This window comes from Canis lupus, chromosome 1 (assembly GCF_003254725.2).
Source record: "Canis lupus dingo isolate Sandy chromosome 1, ASM325472v2, whole genome shotgun sequence".
NCBI classification, from domain to species: domain Eukaryota; kingdom Metazoa; phylum Chordata; class Mammalia; order Carnivora; family Canidae; genus Canis; species Canis lupus.
In genome coordinates this window covers 98,340,122-98,357,342 of record NC_064243.1, presented here as the reverse complement: position 1 = coordinate 98,357,342, position 17,221 = coordinate 98,340,122, and positions in this window count along the sequence as shown.

The following is a 17,221-nucleotide window of genomic DNA, read 5'->3' as shown; positions in this document are numbered from 1 at the left end:
TAGGCTACACAGAGACCTGCCCTCCACCCAGCCCTGCCCACCCCACCTCTGCACAGCCGAGCAAGAGGCTTTCTTTGCAGAGAGGGACACTGAGGCAGATCGTTTGGGGGGGTCTCTGCCCTCTTTGGGTAGAGAAGAAGGACTGTCAAGGGGGCTCCCCATCCAGGGTTTTAGAAAGGCTGCTACCCGCTAGTTCCCAGTCCTGGAAAGCAAGTCCCCTGCACAGTAATTCCCATGGTCGCAGTGGCACAACGTTCTGTCAAACACTAGGTGGCCAGTGTGACTGCATTTCCAGAGTGCCTACTGTGTGCGAGGCCGAGTGCTCGAGCTTTCCTGCGGCTGGTCCCTTACCGCTGCGCCTCCGCCTTGGTCTGTGCGGGAGGGGCGGCTTGGGCCCTGGGCTGGAGGCCTCTCGGAGGAGACAGCCTTTGAGCAGAGGGCCTGATGTAAGTGTTGGGGTTGCAAAAAGGCCTGTGCAAAGGCCCTGGGGCAGGAGTGAGCTTCCCAAGGAATAGTGGGGCACAGGGAGGGTGGAGAGCTCAGCAGGGCCAAGGTTCTGGCAAGGTCATGTCCCCTACCGGCCCTACGAGTCAGGAGGGGTGGGCACCCCTCGCCTGGCCGCCTGGCGGTGGGACCTCAGGAAGGCCTCCACCCCCTCTCTCACCCAGGGGCCGCCGGCTGTGTGATCTCCAGCAGTCACTTCCTGTCTCTGGGCCTCTTGTTCGGTCCGCTGACCGCGAGTGGAGGGACAGAGGAGAGGCGCCAGCTGGGATGCGTGGGAGTGTGTCCCCCTGGCCCACCCGCTGTCCTCTCGGCCACGCCCGCAGGGGGTCGGGTCACCGCAGGAGGTGGCCGAGGGGCCTGGGCCCGCTGGGAGCACTTTGCAGTCTCCTCCCTCCTGGAGAGCATGGGCGTGGGGTGCCTCCCCGCCGGTGGACAGGGGGCCTGGGCGGGGCAGCGGCTGTCGGGCAGCCTGACAGATGACCTCCCTCCTCAGCCGCCGCCCGCCTTTCCCAGGCCGAGTCCCGCCGGCCGCCTCATCCAAACATCCCCGGGGATGCCACCTCGGCAGAAAAATGACGCTGTTCCATTAACATCTGACACGGATTTGCAGGCCCCAAACAGACGAGCACGCATGTAAACAGCCGGCCTGGCTGGGCCCCCGCCCGGCCCGCTCACGGCGGGATCCTCATAATTGATTGTCCACCCGCTGGCCCCCAGCCTCCCCCCAGCTCCAGCCAGTGTTATTTCAAGATCGCAATCCCCCCTCCCCCCGCAAACCGCATTTCCCAAACAGCGGATGTGCCTGCTTGGAGGAAAGAGGGGAAGGAGGCTCCTGGTTCTGTGGGCCTCAACTTCCTCCCTGTGGAATGGACCCTCCTCCAGGGTGTCCCATGGCCACATCCACACAGCTGCTGGAGCCTCTGCTCCTCTGCCCTTTGGGTCCTAGGGAGGCTTCTCACCTGTCCTCCTGCACCCCTACACTGGGTTGGCTCAGATCAGAGCACCTGCTGGCTCCCTGAGCCCTCCCTGGGACCCCCACACACACTCTTGGGCCCCCCCCAGCATCCCCGGGACCCCCTGCCCCTGGGACCCCCCACCAGCTCCCCTCAGCACCCCGGGCCCCCTACACTGGCCCTGCCCTGTCATTTCCCTCTTCTAGATCCCCACATTTAGCCTTGTTCACCGTGTCCTCTGGTGGGCTGTCCAGCTCTCTCACCCTCTGTGGCTCCCTGCTAACTGCCTCCATCCTCTCAGGGCGTCGGTCCCAGCCCATGTCCCTCAGAAGACAGTCCCCAGCCTCACCCTTTGCTGGGTGCTAGGGCTCAGGGCAGGCAGTTTGGGAGAGCCAGGTGGGCTGAGAGACCAGGGACCCAGGGGGAGGCGGAGGTAGGAAGGGGGGAGGTTGCAAGAAAGGGAGGAGGTTGTGAGGAAGGGGGCTCCAGGCCAAGGAGCTCATGGTGTGGGGGGCGGGGCAGGGGTGTGCAGGCTGACAGGGGCGGGAGTGGAGGGGGCTGTGGAGCCCTGCCCTGCAGGGTGGATTAAGACAGAGATGGGGGGGGCCCTTCTGGGGCCGGGGGTTATCGCTGCTTCCTCCTGTGAGGCCTAGGTGATTCATGGCTGGAGGGCTGGAGGGCAGGCTGTCAGGGAGAGATGCCAGCCACTCCTGTAAAGGGTTGGGCTGGCCTGTCCCGGTGGCCCAGGGGCCCTGGATGGAAAAGCACAAGGCCCCAGGCCCTACCCTTTGTCCCTGCACCCATTCCAGACTAGTGCTCTCAGTTCTTTGCACTGCTGCTGGGGAGCTCATGCCCTCCTGGATGCTTGGCTCACACCCCAAACCCAGCTGGTCTTAAAGAGCAGGAACCTGTTTTCCTCGGTAGCTCTGAGGGCCCTGAGCTCTGGGGCTTAGGACATGGGCCTGGCCCAAGAGAAGTGAGCAAGTACCTCTGTTCCCCTTCTCTGTCCCCCTGTGGACCAGTATGTGATGGAGAAATGACACAAGTGACTCAGTGACCTATCTAAATCATGGCGCAGGCTATTGGGAGGCAGATCATGCCTCACTGGAAAGTCTTGTGGGATTCCAGGCAATGGGGCTATTGCATTTGAGCAGGGGCAGATGTCTGTGTTGGAAGGTGTTTCTGGAAGCAGAAATGGGGAACAGACAGTCAGGGCCGAGAGGAGGCAGAGGTACCTGGATGAAGGTAGGTGGCCATACGGCCTGAGCTGGAGACAAAGTTATGTTTATCAGGAGACTATGGTGGATTAGAGGGCCGCATGGCTCATCCAAGAAGCTTTCAGAAATGGCTTGCTAAAATAAATGGGAACAACTGAGAAATAGACCTCCCACCCCCAGACCAGAGCCATCCAGTGGAATTATTTGCAAAGATAGAAATGTTGGTATAATTCACGTGAGCATTTGAAATGTGGCTACTGTGACTAACTTCTGAATTCTTTTTTTTTTTTTAAATTAAGATTTATGTATTTGAAGGAGGGAAGGGGCAGTGGGCGAGAATCTCAAGCGGGATCCCTGCTAAGCACGGAGCCTGATGTGGGACTCCATCCCACAACACCGAGATCATGACCTGAGCCAAAATCACTAGTTGGACACTTAATTGACTGAGCCACCCAGGTGCCCCAAGTTTGAAATTCTTAACTTTACTTCTTCTGACTGCTTTAATCTTCAACTTAAATATTCACATGAAAAAAAGCAATGAAGTAGAAAGTAGACAAATAATAGAGAACATTAATTAAACCAGCAATTGGGTCTTTGAAAATATCAATAACATTAATAAATCTCCAGCTAGACAGACCAAGAAAAAACGTGGAGAAGATACCAACTCCTAAGATCACGAATGGAAAAGTGGTCATTACTACAGACCCTATAGACATTAAAGAATAAAAGATTATTATGATCAACTTTATAAAATAAGTTCTATAGTAACAAATTTCTTGAAGGATACAAAACATCAGAGCTGCAAGAGATAGGATATCTGATTAGCCCCCTCAGTATAAAACAATCTGAATTCATAATTAAAAAGCCTTTCCCCACAAAAAAAAATCCCAGGCCCCAGTGACTTTATTGGTGAATTCTAGAGACATTTTATGAAGATTTATAAACTCTTTCAAAAAATACAGGATGAGGCAACACTTCTTATCTCATTTTATGTGGCTAGCATTACCCTTAGGTCAAAACTACAGACATCACAAAGAAATTGCAAAGAAAATTATAAATTCTATACCTTTTATGAATATAAATATGAGATTCTCCATAGAGTATCAACAAACAAATTGAACACCAATAAAAAATAAATTTATTATTAAAATAAATAAATAAATAAAGTATTAATAAATTTAAAAAAATAAAGTATCAACAATCAAATCCAGCAGCATGTATAAAAAAAGTTGTGTTTAAGTGGGGTTTATCTCAGGAAGGTAAAGTTGACTTAGCATTCTCAAATCAATCAATGTAATTCACTATATTAAAAGAATAAAGAAGACTACTGTATGCTATATGATCATTTCAGTAGACTAAAAGAAAAAGAAAAAAAAACCAACCCCCTTGATAAAATTGAGTACCCATTGAGGATGAAAAATTTTCAGGAAACTGGAAATAGAAGGTAATGTCTTCAGTGGATGTCCTGGTAAAGGACATATATTTTGGGGAGAACACAGGGTATTCCCCCCAAAACAGAATGGAATATTCTTATCACTTCCATTCAGGAGTGTACTAAGCCAGTGCGATAAGGTGAGAGAGAGGAATAAAAGGCCTGCAGAGTAAAGAACATTAACAGGTCATGTACATAATAATCCCTCAGGAATCTACAGAAGAGCTACTGGAACTGATTTGAGTGAAGACCCAGAGCATAAATCAGTTTTATGTGTAATGACCAACGAATGAGAGAAAGAGGAAAAAGTGATGAGTGGACAGATTGACAAATGTCACAAGATACAAGATCAGTATTTATTTATTTTTAAAGATTTTATTTATTCATGAGAGACACAGAGAGAGAGGCAGAGACACAGGCAGAGGGAGAAGCAGGCTCCCTGCAGAAAGCCCGATGTGAGACTCGACCCCAGGACCCCAGATCACGCCCTGAGCCAAAGGCAGACACTCAACCACTGAACCACCCCGGCATCCCACAAAATCAGTATTTAGAAATCAACTGTATTTTCTATGTGCTAGCAATTAACTACCAGAGAGTGAAATTATACAGCAGTACATAAAAACACAAAATTCTTGGGAATATTGAACAAGAATATTTGCAAGACCTATATGCTGGAAACTACAGAAACTGTTGAGAGAAGTAAAAAAACTTGAATGAACAAACAAAATTAGACTTAACACTGGTTGATTTCAAAATTTCATATAAAGTTATTAAGACTTATTTTTAAGCTAAGTAAACAAAACAATATAGCCGATATACAAAAATGGAACTGGATGGAGTGTCTAGAAGCGAATCCACATGTATGTGGTCAACTGGTTTTCCACAAAGTTACCATGGCAATTCAACATAACATAGAAGGGAGAGTCTTTTCAAGAAATGTTACTGGAAAACTAGATGTCTGAACCCTGGTCCTTATTTCACTCATACACAAAAATTAAGGCCAAAAAGGACAGAGACTTAACTTCAAAGCTAAAACTACACATCTTCTAGAAGAAAGCGTAGGAGAAGATCTTCACATATTTGTGTGGGCAAAGAGTTTTTAGATGGGATTCAAAAGGAACAAAACATAATAGTAAAAACTGACAAGTTGAACATCATCACAATAAAAATATTTTGTTACGTGTGAGTTTCTGATAAGAACACACAAACATAAACCACACGAAAGACATAAACCTGCAGATTCAAGAGACTGAGCAAATGCCAGGCAAGATAAACTCAAAGAAATGCACACCCACACAGATTGGTAGAATGGATAAAAACTGTTCCAGTTACCAGCTGACATCCTGGAACTAAGCTTGTGAAAAGTAAGGATAAAGAAAAGGTCTTTTTCAGAAGTCAGAGAAAAATGGTGTGTTGCTTGTAGAGACGCACCACCTCCGGTGACAGCAGAGCCCCCGACTGGCACTGCTGAGCTCAGGAGGAGGCAGCAGGATTTTCAAGACTGTCCACCTCGCGTCCTAGTCTCAGTGCAGCTTTCCTTCAGGGAAAGAAAGGCTCTCTCTCCAAGGGCTGGAGACTGAGCCGGTTTGTTGTTGGAGCACCTGCAGGACGCTGTCCGATAGAAGGAGGCCGGAACAGGTCAAAATAGAAGTAAACAAGAAGTAATCACTTCACCTCAAGGGTTTCATTCATCATGCGCCCTTGGATGTGGTGCTCCGTGCACCGAGAGGAAATAATTAGGAAAATTGCATTTTAAGATTTGGGAGAGCAGAGGGAATCTGAATGGAAAAAAGGTTTCTGCACATCACTCAAACTGGTGAAATACCTCCACCAGGAGGCTGTGATGACTCATGTCAGTATGTGGTAGAACCCAGAGCAACCATTAACAAAGCTACACAGACTCAAAATTACCATAAAACATCACAACGGAGCCCTCAAAAATGTTCAAGTAACCCACAGAAAGGCAAGGGGAAAAAAAAATCAGAGGAACAGACACCAAAGGGACAAATGGAAAATAATCATGTAATGGCAAACGTAAGCCCTAATACAGCAATAATTACTTTACGTAAAAATGATCTCAATATGTCAATTAAAAAACACAGATTGGCAGAATGGATAAAAACTCTTCCAGTTACCGGCTGTCATTCAGAAACTCACTTTAAACGTGATGACACAGATAGGTTGAAAAGTGAAAGGATGGGAAAAGATACATGCATTCCAAGCATTAATTCACAAAAAAGATAACTACCTACCTTAATGCCACAAAAAGTAAGGTGCAGAGCAGAAAAAATGACCAGGGAAAAAGAGAGGCATTACGTAATGATAAAGGCAGCAATGAGCCAAGGAGACACGGCAATCCTAAATGTTTATGCGCTAAACAACACATCTGCCAAGTACATGGAGCGAAACCCTGAAGAGGTGAAGGAGAGACGGGCAAAGCCAGTTATCACTGGGAGGCCGACTCCTCCCTCTCAGCCAGAGAAGATACAGAGCTGTCATCCCATACCATTATGGAATACACATCCTTTTCACATGGCCGTGGGCATTTACCAACACAGACCATGATGCTAACCTCAATACTTTTGAAAGAATGGAAATCCCATACAGTGTGTCCTCTGGCCATAATTGATTCACCTTTGAAATCAATAAGGTGAAAACAAAAGGAATCTGTCCAAACACTCGGGAAGTAATCAACATGTTTCTATGTGATTACGTGACAAAAAGGAAGTTGCAAAAAAATTACAAAAATGAGTAGAACTAGGTGAAAAACAAAAACGTGGCATGCCAAAATTTGTAGGATGCAGTGAAGGCCATGCAGACAGGGAAATGCTTATGGTAGGAATGATAAAAGTCCTGGGAGGTCATCTACATTTGAACCTCCAGAGATGAGAAAAAGAAGAACTAAATCTATCCAAGGCAATCTGGAGAAAGGAAATCATGATAAGAGTAGGAATCTAGGAGATGGTAAAGAGGAAAAGAAATCAGAAAATTAATGAAAAAAAATCCTTAAAGTTGATCTTCTAGCAAGACTGGCTAAGCCACAGAGAGGAGACCCAAATCTCCAACAGAACGAAGCAGGGCATCACTGGAGGTCCTGCCAGCATTGAAACCTAACAGGGAAATACCATACGAAACTTAAGATCATGAATTTGACAACTTAGAAGAAATGGATGAATTCCTCCAACATCACAAATGACCGAAGTCCAACCAAGATGAATGAAACGAGCTGACTAGTCCTATAGCCACTGAGTAAATTGAATGGGTAATTAAAAGCTCCTGAAAAAGAAATCTCCAGGGCAAAATGATTTCCCTAGAATATTCTAGCCAACATTTTTTAAAAAAGATTTTATTTATTTATTCATGAGAGACACACACACACACACAGAGAGAGAGAGAGAGAGAGAGGCAGAGACACAAGCAGAGGAAGAAGCAGGCTCACTTCAGGGAACCCAACATGGGGCTTGATCCCAGCACTCCAGGATCATGCTCTGGGACAAGGGCAGGCGCCAAACCACTGAGCCACCCAGGCGTCCCATTCTAGCCAACACGTAAAGAAAAATTAGCACCATTTGTGTACAATCTCCTTCAGACAAGAGGAAGGAACACTTCCCAGTACGTTTCACAAGGCCAAGAGCTCCCTGGCACCAAAACAGAAAGTGTACCAAAAGACAACTAAAAACTAGTATTTCTCATGATTTTAGAAGCAAAACCTTCCACAAAATGTGGCTGAGTCAAATCCATCACTGTGAAGCATTCCTGGATTATTCCAGGGATGCATGACTGGTTCAGGATTTTAAAATCAGTCGATACAATCCACATCAACTGGTTAAAGAAGAAAAACCATATGATGATATCAATTCAGGCAAGAAAAACATTTGGCAACATTTAACACACATTCATGATTAAAAAAAAAAAAAACACCTCAGCAAACTAGGAACAGAGAGGGGATCTCCCTCAACTGGCTCTACAACCAGAGTGAAAGAAATTAAACTGTACCTATTTGCAGATGACATGATTGTCTACACAGAAAATCGAAAGGAGTCAACAAACAGCAAACAAACCCTTTGAAGTAATAAGTGAGTTCAGCAAGGTCAGAGGATAAAGGATAAAAATGGCAAAAGTCAATTGTATGTCTTTAGAGTAATGAGGACATTTGGAAATTGATATTAAAAACACAGTACCGTTTATACTCACTCCAAAGAGAATAAAATACGTCGGTGTGAGTGTGATGAATGTGCACGGGATCTGAAATGCTGACAATTATAAAATGTGGATGAAAGAAACCAAAGACGACCTCCATGAGTGGAGAGGGCCACACCATGCTCAGGAACCTGACCCCCAGCGCCCTACAGAACTCAGCGCTTCCAGACCTGTCTGTAGATTTGGTGCAATTCCTGCTGGAGCCTCGAGATACCTCCTGGGAGACACAGACAGGCCCATTGTAAAATTCACGTGGAAAGTCACACACCTGAAAGAAGTGCAAGGGGCCAGATGGTGCACCCGCAGACCCGTGTTGACACCCTCGCCCCTGTACCTCAGAATGATACCTTATTCAGTGATAAGGTCTTTATAGAGGAGGCTGAGTTAAATGGAGGAGATTAGGGTGACCCTAATCCTATACAGCTGGCATATCAGGAAATGTGGAGTCACAGACACGGGATGAGGATGCCACCTACAAGCCAAGGAGAGAGCAGAGCCTCCCCCTCAGCTGCAGAAGGAACTACCCCTGTGACACCCTGATCTGGGGCTTCTAGCCTCCAGAACTAGGGCAGAACGAACTCGTGTTGAAACCTCCAGTCTGGGAACCCTCGGTGGCGCAGCGGTTTAGCGCCTGCCTTTGGCCCAGGACGCGATCCTGGAGACCCGGGGTCGAATCCCACGTCGGGCTCCCTGTGCATGGAGCCTGCTTATCCCTCTGCCTATGTCTCTCTGCCTCTCTCTCTCTCTCTCTCTGTGACTATCATAAATAAATAAAAATTAAAAAAAAAAAGAAAGAAAGAAACCTCCAGTCTGTGGCCCTGTGACAGCTGCCCCTGCTAAAAAATGCAGGCAGCTGGGCAGCCATGACCAGGAGGGACCCTCCCCCGACAGTAAGGCTCCCTCTGTCCCCACAGCAAAGGGGATAGGGTGGTGCCAGGGGACAGACACAGGGCACAGGGATCTACAGGACACACAGAGTGACCCCACAGGAGCCTTCCCTCGAATGCCGCTGGAGTGACAGGATGTCCTCGATAAACCAGGAGCCCCGACCCAAACTGCACATGTGCTATGACCACCAGCTCGAGATGGATCATAGATCTAAACTAAAATGGAAACTACAAAACTTCAAGAAAACCCAGGGGAAAATCTTTAGCACCTAGACCAGAGCATTCTTAGGCTTCATATCAAGAGAATGATCCATAAAAGGAGAATTGATCAAAAATAGAGCCTTTATGGGATCCCTGGGTGGCTCGGGGGTTTGGCGCCTGCCTTTGGCCCAGGGCGCGATCCTGGAGTCCCAGGATCGAGTCCCACGTCGGGCTCCCGGCATGGAGCCTGCTTCTCCCTCTGCCGGTGTCTCTGCCTCTCTCTCTCTCTCTCTCTCTCTCTCTCTCTCTCTGTCTATCATAAATGAATAAATAAATCTTTAAAAAAAAAATAGAACCTTTTGGTTCCTTCGTGAAAGATGCTCTACCACCAGGGCGAACATGTGTCTCCAGACCGGGAGAAACTGCTTGCAAGCTGCAGGTGTGACAAAAGGCCAGTCTTCATGGCACATAGACATCTTGGCACCACACATAAACACGAGCCTTCCCATTAGGATGGGCACATGCTTGAGCAGAAATCCAGAAGAGATGATACATGGATGAGCCCTGTGAGTAGAGGCTCGACGGCAGGAGCCATTGGGGAGCGTGATCATCATCATCTCTTTTTCCTTCTTCTTCCTTCTTTCTCCTCCTCCTCCTTCTTCTATTTTTTAAAAAAGATTTTATTTATTCATGAGAAACACACATAGAGAGAGAGTCAGAGACACAGGCAGAGGGAGAAGCAGGCTCCATGCAGGGAGCCAGACGTGGGACCTGATCCCAGGTCTCCAGGATCAGGCCCTGGGCTGAAGGTGGCGCTAACCCACTGAGCCACCTGGGCTGCCCTTCTATTTTTTAAAATTTAAATTCAATTTGCCCACATATAGTATAACCCATGCTCATCCCATCTAGTGCCCTCCTCCGTGCCTGTCACCCAGTTATCCCATCCCCCCGCCCACCTCCCCTTCCGCAACCCTTTGTTTCCCAGAGTCAAGAGTCTCTGATGGTTTGTCTCCCTCTCTAATTTTTCCCACTCAGTTCCCCTCCTTTTCCTTATAATCCCTTTCACTATTTCTTATATTCACTCCATGTATGAGGCCATATGATGATTGTCCTTCTCCTATTGACTTACTTCACTCAGCATAATACCCTCCAGTTCCATCCACGTCAGTGTAAATGGTAGGTAGTCATCCTTTCTGCTGGCTGAGTAATATTCCATTGTATACATAGACCACATCTCCTTTATCCGTTCATCTGTCAAAGGACACCAAGGCTCCTTCCACAGTTTGGCTATTGTGGACATTGCTGCTGTGAACACTGGGGTGCAGGTGTCTCGCTTTTTCACTGTGTCTGTATCTTTGGGGTAAATCCCCAGCAGTGCAATTGCTGGGTCGTAGGGCAGCTCTATTTTTAACTCTTTGAGGAACCTCCACGCAAGTTTTCCAGAGTGGCTGCACAGTTCACTTTCCCACCAACAGTGTAAGAGGGTTCCCTCTTTTCCACATCCTCTCCAACATTTGTTATTTCCTCTCATTATTTTTTGCCATTCTCACTAGTGTGAGGTGAGATCCCATTGTGGTTTTGATTTGTATTTCCCTGATGCTGAGTGATGTGGAGCATTTTCTCCTGTGCTTGTTGGCCATGTGGAGGTCTTCTTTGGAGAAATGTCTGTTCATGTCTCCTGCCCATTTCATGACTGGATTGTTTCTTGGATGTGGAGCTTGATAAATTCTTTATGGATCTTGGATACCAAGCCCTTTATCTGATGTGTCATGTGCAAATATCTTCTTTGGTCCTGTAGGTTTTCTTTTAGTTTTGTTGACTGTTCCCTTTGTTGTGCAGAAGCTCTTTATCCTGATGAAGTCCCAATAGTTCATTTTTGCTTCTATTTCCCTTGCCTTCATAGGTGTGTCTTGCAAGAAGCTGCTGTGGCCGAGGTCAAGAACACGATCTTCTTACCCACCCACCGGGACTGCTGAGGCCACGGCTGGAGGAGGCCCGGACAGGGGCTCGCTCCCACGGTCGGCGGGACTGCAGAATGCTTGGGCAGTTCCCGTTAAACCTATTAGTGGAATTACTAGAGGACCTGGCAATTATACTTCTAGGCATTTATCCCAGAAAATGGAAATTTATTTTCACACAGAAATTTGGACAGGAATGTTCACATCAACTTTATTTGTAATAGCCAAGATCTTGAAACACCCCAGTGACCTTCCACACACATGTAGAGACCCTGGAAAGCTGACACACACGGGGATGCAGGAGGACCCCTTGGAGCAATGTGAGGGGAAAAGCCTATTTCAAAACAGACACACACTGCAGGAGCCCTTGCATAGAGCATTTATGGAGCAACGTGAGTTTGGAGTTAGAGCCAAGATTAGTGGTCAGGGGAGAGGCAGCTGTAAACGGGCCTCACACGGAGTCGTCTGGGGATGACCCGGCGGAGTGTCTGCAGCCACGGAGGTGGCAAGAGGAGGGCATAGCGTGGGGTGCGCTCGCCTGCCCGCTGGAACGGCCGCGGGGGGCTGACAGGCTCCGTGGGTTGCCCCCTCCCCACCTCAGGAAGGCGCTGGGGGAAGCTGCATGGAGGGTATAGAGCTGCTCCTCATACTTTTTTTTTTTTTGCAACCTGCTTTGAATCTTCAATTATTTCAAAGTAAAATATTAAAAAGGAAAGGCAAGCCAAAGTTCAGACGGAAAAAATCTAAGTAGGACTTCTTTACCCGAAACATAGAAAGTCGTCTCAAACCCAGTCAGACACAGCCTAGGGGCAAAGGGTCTGGAGAGCCTCCCTCAGGAGAAGGTACTTGGGTAGCCGGGGAGCAGGTGGACGGGCACACGCAGCTGAGAGTGCGAGTGACAAGTGTAACAAGACCCTTGCAACTGGGATCACATGTGGGCAGTGCCCTGGGTGGAAGGGAACGGGCAGCGGCTGGGACTCACGCCCACAGGTGCTGTGTGGTGGGCCCCACAGGCGGCACGTTCTGGAAGCTTCTGTGAGGGCAAACACATAGTGACCATGGGACCCACAGGGCCTCCTCATCCTCAGACACCCACCAGGAGGAATGGCCGCAGCAGGTGTGGGTATGGCTCCGGGAACAGCACAGACAACTAGCAACAGGGGAGTGGATGCGTAAACGCTGCCAGACCATGGGGCCCTCCTGGGGGCCAACCCCAGCGCTCGGGAGGTATGGCCGCCTCTGCATTTGGGTCTCCTGCAGGCGCCTGGGGCCAGGCTGGGGCACCATTCGGGATGGCAGGTGGCCTGGATCCTCACCTGCCCCGCTAAGGCCCGCCACCCGCCTGGCTCTCCAGAATGAAAGCCTCCACACCAAGCACTTTCCCTCTGGTCTCCTGTGGGCGCTTGCGCCTCACCTTGGGGCCCTCCCCACCAAGGCCTTCCTTCTAGGCTGTGGCTCTGGCGCTTCCTCCTGCAGGAAGCTCTCCCTGATGGCTCAGGCCGAGGGGGCCCCCAGCCAGGTTTCCTTGCCCCCTCCCCCCGCCAGCCAGTGCAGTATCTGTGGCTGCCAGGCCCAGGGCTGTCCTGGAGGGCCCCGGGGACTTGCGCTCCCCACACGGTTGGAAACCTGCATCCAATCTCCCGGGCAGCCATACCTATGTTTGGAAACGCAAGCCTGACAGGTGGGGTGGGCCTGGCGTGCGGGTTCAGGGCTGATTCGTTAAAAGGTTTTATGAAAGCATGCTAAATAGACCGTGCAATTGCAAGAGTGAGTCCTTTTCTGGTGGAAATTACTCAGCCATTTGGTTTTTATTTTTGCAAACGTGGTTCGGCCCTTTTGAACACTCACTTGATACGCCTTTGCTGCCAAAGCAACAGGAAGATATGCTTTGAGTTCTCTGTAAAACCCCCGTGTAAACACCAGGCTTACGGGTAATTGCAGCATTGCGCCAGTTCCAGGGGCCTTCCCATGGCCTTCCCTCCGACGACAGCCCTGGCTGCCCCGCAGCACCCACCCCAAAGCACGAGGGGTCAGCATGCCAGTCAGGCCCCCACCCAAGGGGAGAGGTGAGGCTTCTGGAAGGGGAAGGGGAGCATGCAGCTTCCGTGGGCCTCTGGCCTTTGGACACCCCATCCCTCCCATTCTGGGTCCTGGGGCTGCAGGGGAAGGCATCCCATCAGGGTTTGTCTGGGCAGCTCCTGTCCACCTGCAGGCCCCCCAGTTGGGCCTACTCCACCTGCCTCCTTCCTGCCGGCCCTGCGCTCTGTACCTGGGACTCGTCATCTGCATTCCCGCCTCTGCAAAGCAGCCTTTCAAGAGCTCCCAGAGGGACAGCTTCCTCTCACTTCACAACCTTTGGGAGTGTTCTGAGGCTGGTGCTGATGTGTGTGCCTTTGCTCTCACCGGATGAGGGGAGCCTTGGCCTGGGCACAGGGCATTCGGATGGACATTTTAACCAAGCCCCAGACATTGCAGATGGGCTGTTTCCAAAGGCAGGATTGGAATTCACACAACCTGACCCAGCAAGGACCTGGGGAAGGGGGGGTGGGTCGGGGCTCTGGTGGGACAGGAGGGGCTAACTTCTGCCCCTGGAAGCCCCCAGCATGCAGGAACAGAGAGGGTCACCAGGGACTACAAATGGAGCCTCCTTTTTTTTTTCATGATTTTTTTTAATAAATTAATTTTTTATTGGTGTTCAATTTACCAACATACAGAATAACACCCAGTGCTCATCCCGTCAAGTGTTCCCCTCAGTGCCCGTCACCCACTCACCCCCACCCCCCACCCTCCTCCCCTTCCACCACCCCTACTTCGTTTCCCAGAGTTAGGAGTCTTTATGTTCTGTCTTAAATGGAACCTCCTTGCCTGGCCAGGAATGGCGACTGGCATGGGGACCCCGCTTGGCTTCCCAGGGCCCATGCCCTGCTCTGGGGACTCTGGGGGCTGCCCACCGACACAGCATCCGGTTCCCAAGTAGAAATGAGAGGGAATGCAGGATGGCTTGCCCCCTTGGGGGCCTGGGGAAGCGTGAACCAGCTGGTGTCCTTCCTCTGAGCACATGAAACCGGACAGAGGGGGTCATGTGCTGTGTGAGGTGGCCTCCCAGCCCTCGAGGAGAGAGTCAGCCACATTGTGCACTCCTGCACTGCACCCCTCTCTTGCTCCCTCACTGGTTTCCCCCTCCCTGCAGCTGCTGGCTCCCCACCTCCCTGGGGACTCCCAGGCCAGCATTGCCTCAACCTAGCCAGGCTGCTGAGCACCCCCCACCAGAAATACGCATGACCGAAGGTGCTGCTGTGAGCGGAGCCCCCACCCCAGCCTGGGGAAGGGGCCAGTCAGCTGGGGGGGTATGGCCGTGATGGTGGGCCTCTGAGCTGTCCTGTCTCCAGGGGTCAGAGAGCTTGAAGGTCCCGGGGTCCAGCCTCCACCTAGGGCCGGGGCCTTCTGTCTTGCTCAGGCACTGCCTCCCCTGCTTGCTGTGGTGAGTGCTAAGGAGAATGATGTCTGGCACCCTCTTAGTAAAGGTTGCTGTACTGCCTCTCTGCCTCCCTTGAAAAGCCACAGGTATGGCTGGCCAAGCATCGTCCTGGGTGGCACCCACTCTGGATGCAGACTTGACCTGTGGGTGGCCCTGGGGGAAAGCCTTGCCCCTCCATGGGATCCCCAGTCCCCGGTGCTTGCCAATGCTGCCAGGAGACACACACAAACTTGCCGGATGCTAGGCTGTGCATGGTGGCCGATCTCCAGCCACCCGGAAGAGATGTGGCCATGCCAGTCCCTGTGCCCCAACTTTGGCTGACAAAGGTCCCATTATCTGTTACTTGGGTGTCCTGAGGGCCCTAGAGGCAGCAGGACTGTAGTACTTGTCCCTTGATCCAAGGACACTACATCCTGGAATGTTCCACTTGCCCGGCAGAGGTAGGGGTTCTGCAAAGGGGCGGGGGCGGGCAGTAGCCTCTCAGGGGGTGAGACATGTGGCTGGGTGGTGGTGTCTGTCCTGGGACACAGGGTGAGCCCACCCCTCCTGAGCACAGAGCATGGTTCCCCATCACGGCTCCACGTGCAGCACTTGGCCCAGAGAGAGTGTCCGAGTGGGGTCTGACTTCTAGAACCATGTGGAAGCTTCTTTGTCACAGACCCACCACATCCAAGGGGAGACCCTGCTTTTTGAGGGAACATCAGAGGACTGGCAGCCACGTTGAGAATCACCATCTGCTGAGCTTTGCCCGCCCCTGCTCGCTGGCCGGCGAGGAGAGCAGACCCGGGTTTTCCTCCGTGGCCCCAGGGCTCCAGCCTTTCTGTAACCTCTGGACCCCACTGTTGCATGAAAACCTTCCTCCTGCCGGCAAATGTTTGCGGAAGGTTGCCAGTGGCCCCTGGAGCTTGTGGACTGGTATTTAGAGGCAAGAACCCAGCCAGTATTACCTGTGTGGCTGGGGAGCATCCTGTGCTGGGGGAGTCCAGGAGGGCCACCTCAAGAGGGGCATGGACAGCAGGTGGGCAGCAAGCACAGACCTGGGCCAGGAGCTGCCAGCCTTCTGTGGGGAGCAGCGCTGTGGTGTCTGTGCAGGGAGTGTGTGAGGCCAAGGAGGGACCAGAGGACAGGTCATCCGGACTTGACCTGGCCGTCTGTCGTGGGGAAGAATAAACGGGTGTTCCACAGGCCACTTCCAGCACAGCTGTTCCCCTCCCCCACCCTCAGGCCCCATGTGAGGTCTCCGGGGACCTGGGCGCCCATGCCCAGGCGCTCCCACCCTCTGCTCCCAAGCCCCACGGGAGGGAGCCGTGGCGGGCCGATTGGATCAAAAGGCCCCAGCCCGGCCTTGCCCATCAGGGAAACATCACGCTGCTCTGGAATGAGGTGGTTTCGAGCAGCCAATGCGAGGAAATGGGTATTTATGTAACGGTGGGCATGGTTTTTATTTTCCCTAATTTTCAGATTACTTTCGATTAGGCGTCTTCGGAGTAGAAAAGGCTCGCGGTGAAATAGATCCTGCCTAAATCATTACTGCCCCCGCCCCGGGCCGCCTCTGCAGACAATTACCCCGACCCAGGGGTTAGGGGCAGACTCCAGGCCGGGCCCTTCCTCAGCGCACACAGGGCTCCGGCCGCACCCGCCTTTGTGCTCCTGTGGACACACAGTGGCCATTGATTCTGAAGCCCCCGTGGCCAGAGGGGCTGGGGGAGGGGGCGGAGGGAGACATTCCCACCAACATCTGGACTCTATCTCTTCTCCCCGCCCCCGGCTCGGGACAAGGCGGGGGAGGGGGAGACGGGGGGGGGGGGGGGGGGGGGAGGAGAAAGAAATGCCCAGGCCAAATTCAAATGCTTTCATAAATTTTGCACCAGAAATGTTTTGACGTGAATATTTTTGTCAGTCTCCAACGTGTGCCAAAAGAAACTCAACTCCACACGACAGCTCGAATATATTCTCTAGATGACTCTGGAGTGGCTGGGCCCCAGCACCTGCACGCGGGGCCTGGGGCCCGGGCTCGGCGGGCAGAGGGGAGGCGCCGGGGACCGGGGCGCTCCTTGTCTGGCCAAGGCCTGGCACGGCCTCCGCGGCCGGGGCGCTCTCCCCACGCCCACCATCAGGGCAGGGCCACATCGCGTCTGCCAAGCCAGGGCAGCAGCCACGCGTGGAGAGGGCAGACTCAAGGGGAGCAGTCGCGTGGGGTGGAGGTGTGTTCACACCTCCAGAGGGGACCCCACATATGGGGATATAGCAGCAAAGCTGAAAAAACAGTCATTTTGGGGTTTTTTTTTTTTACTATGTTTTTCCCACTTTCCTGTAATCAATATAAATTAGTAAAAATGTCATGTAAGAATATGTCTCTCTTCCTAAAAAAAAGTTGAGAATGGGATTGCT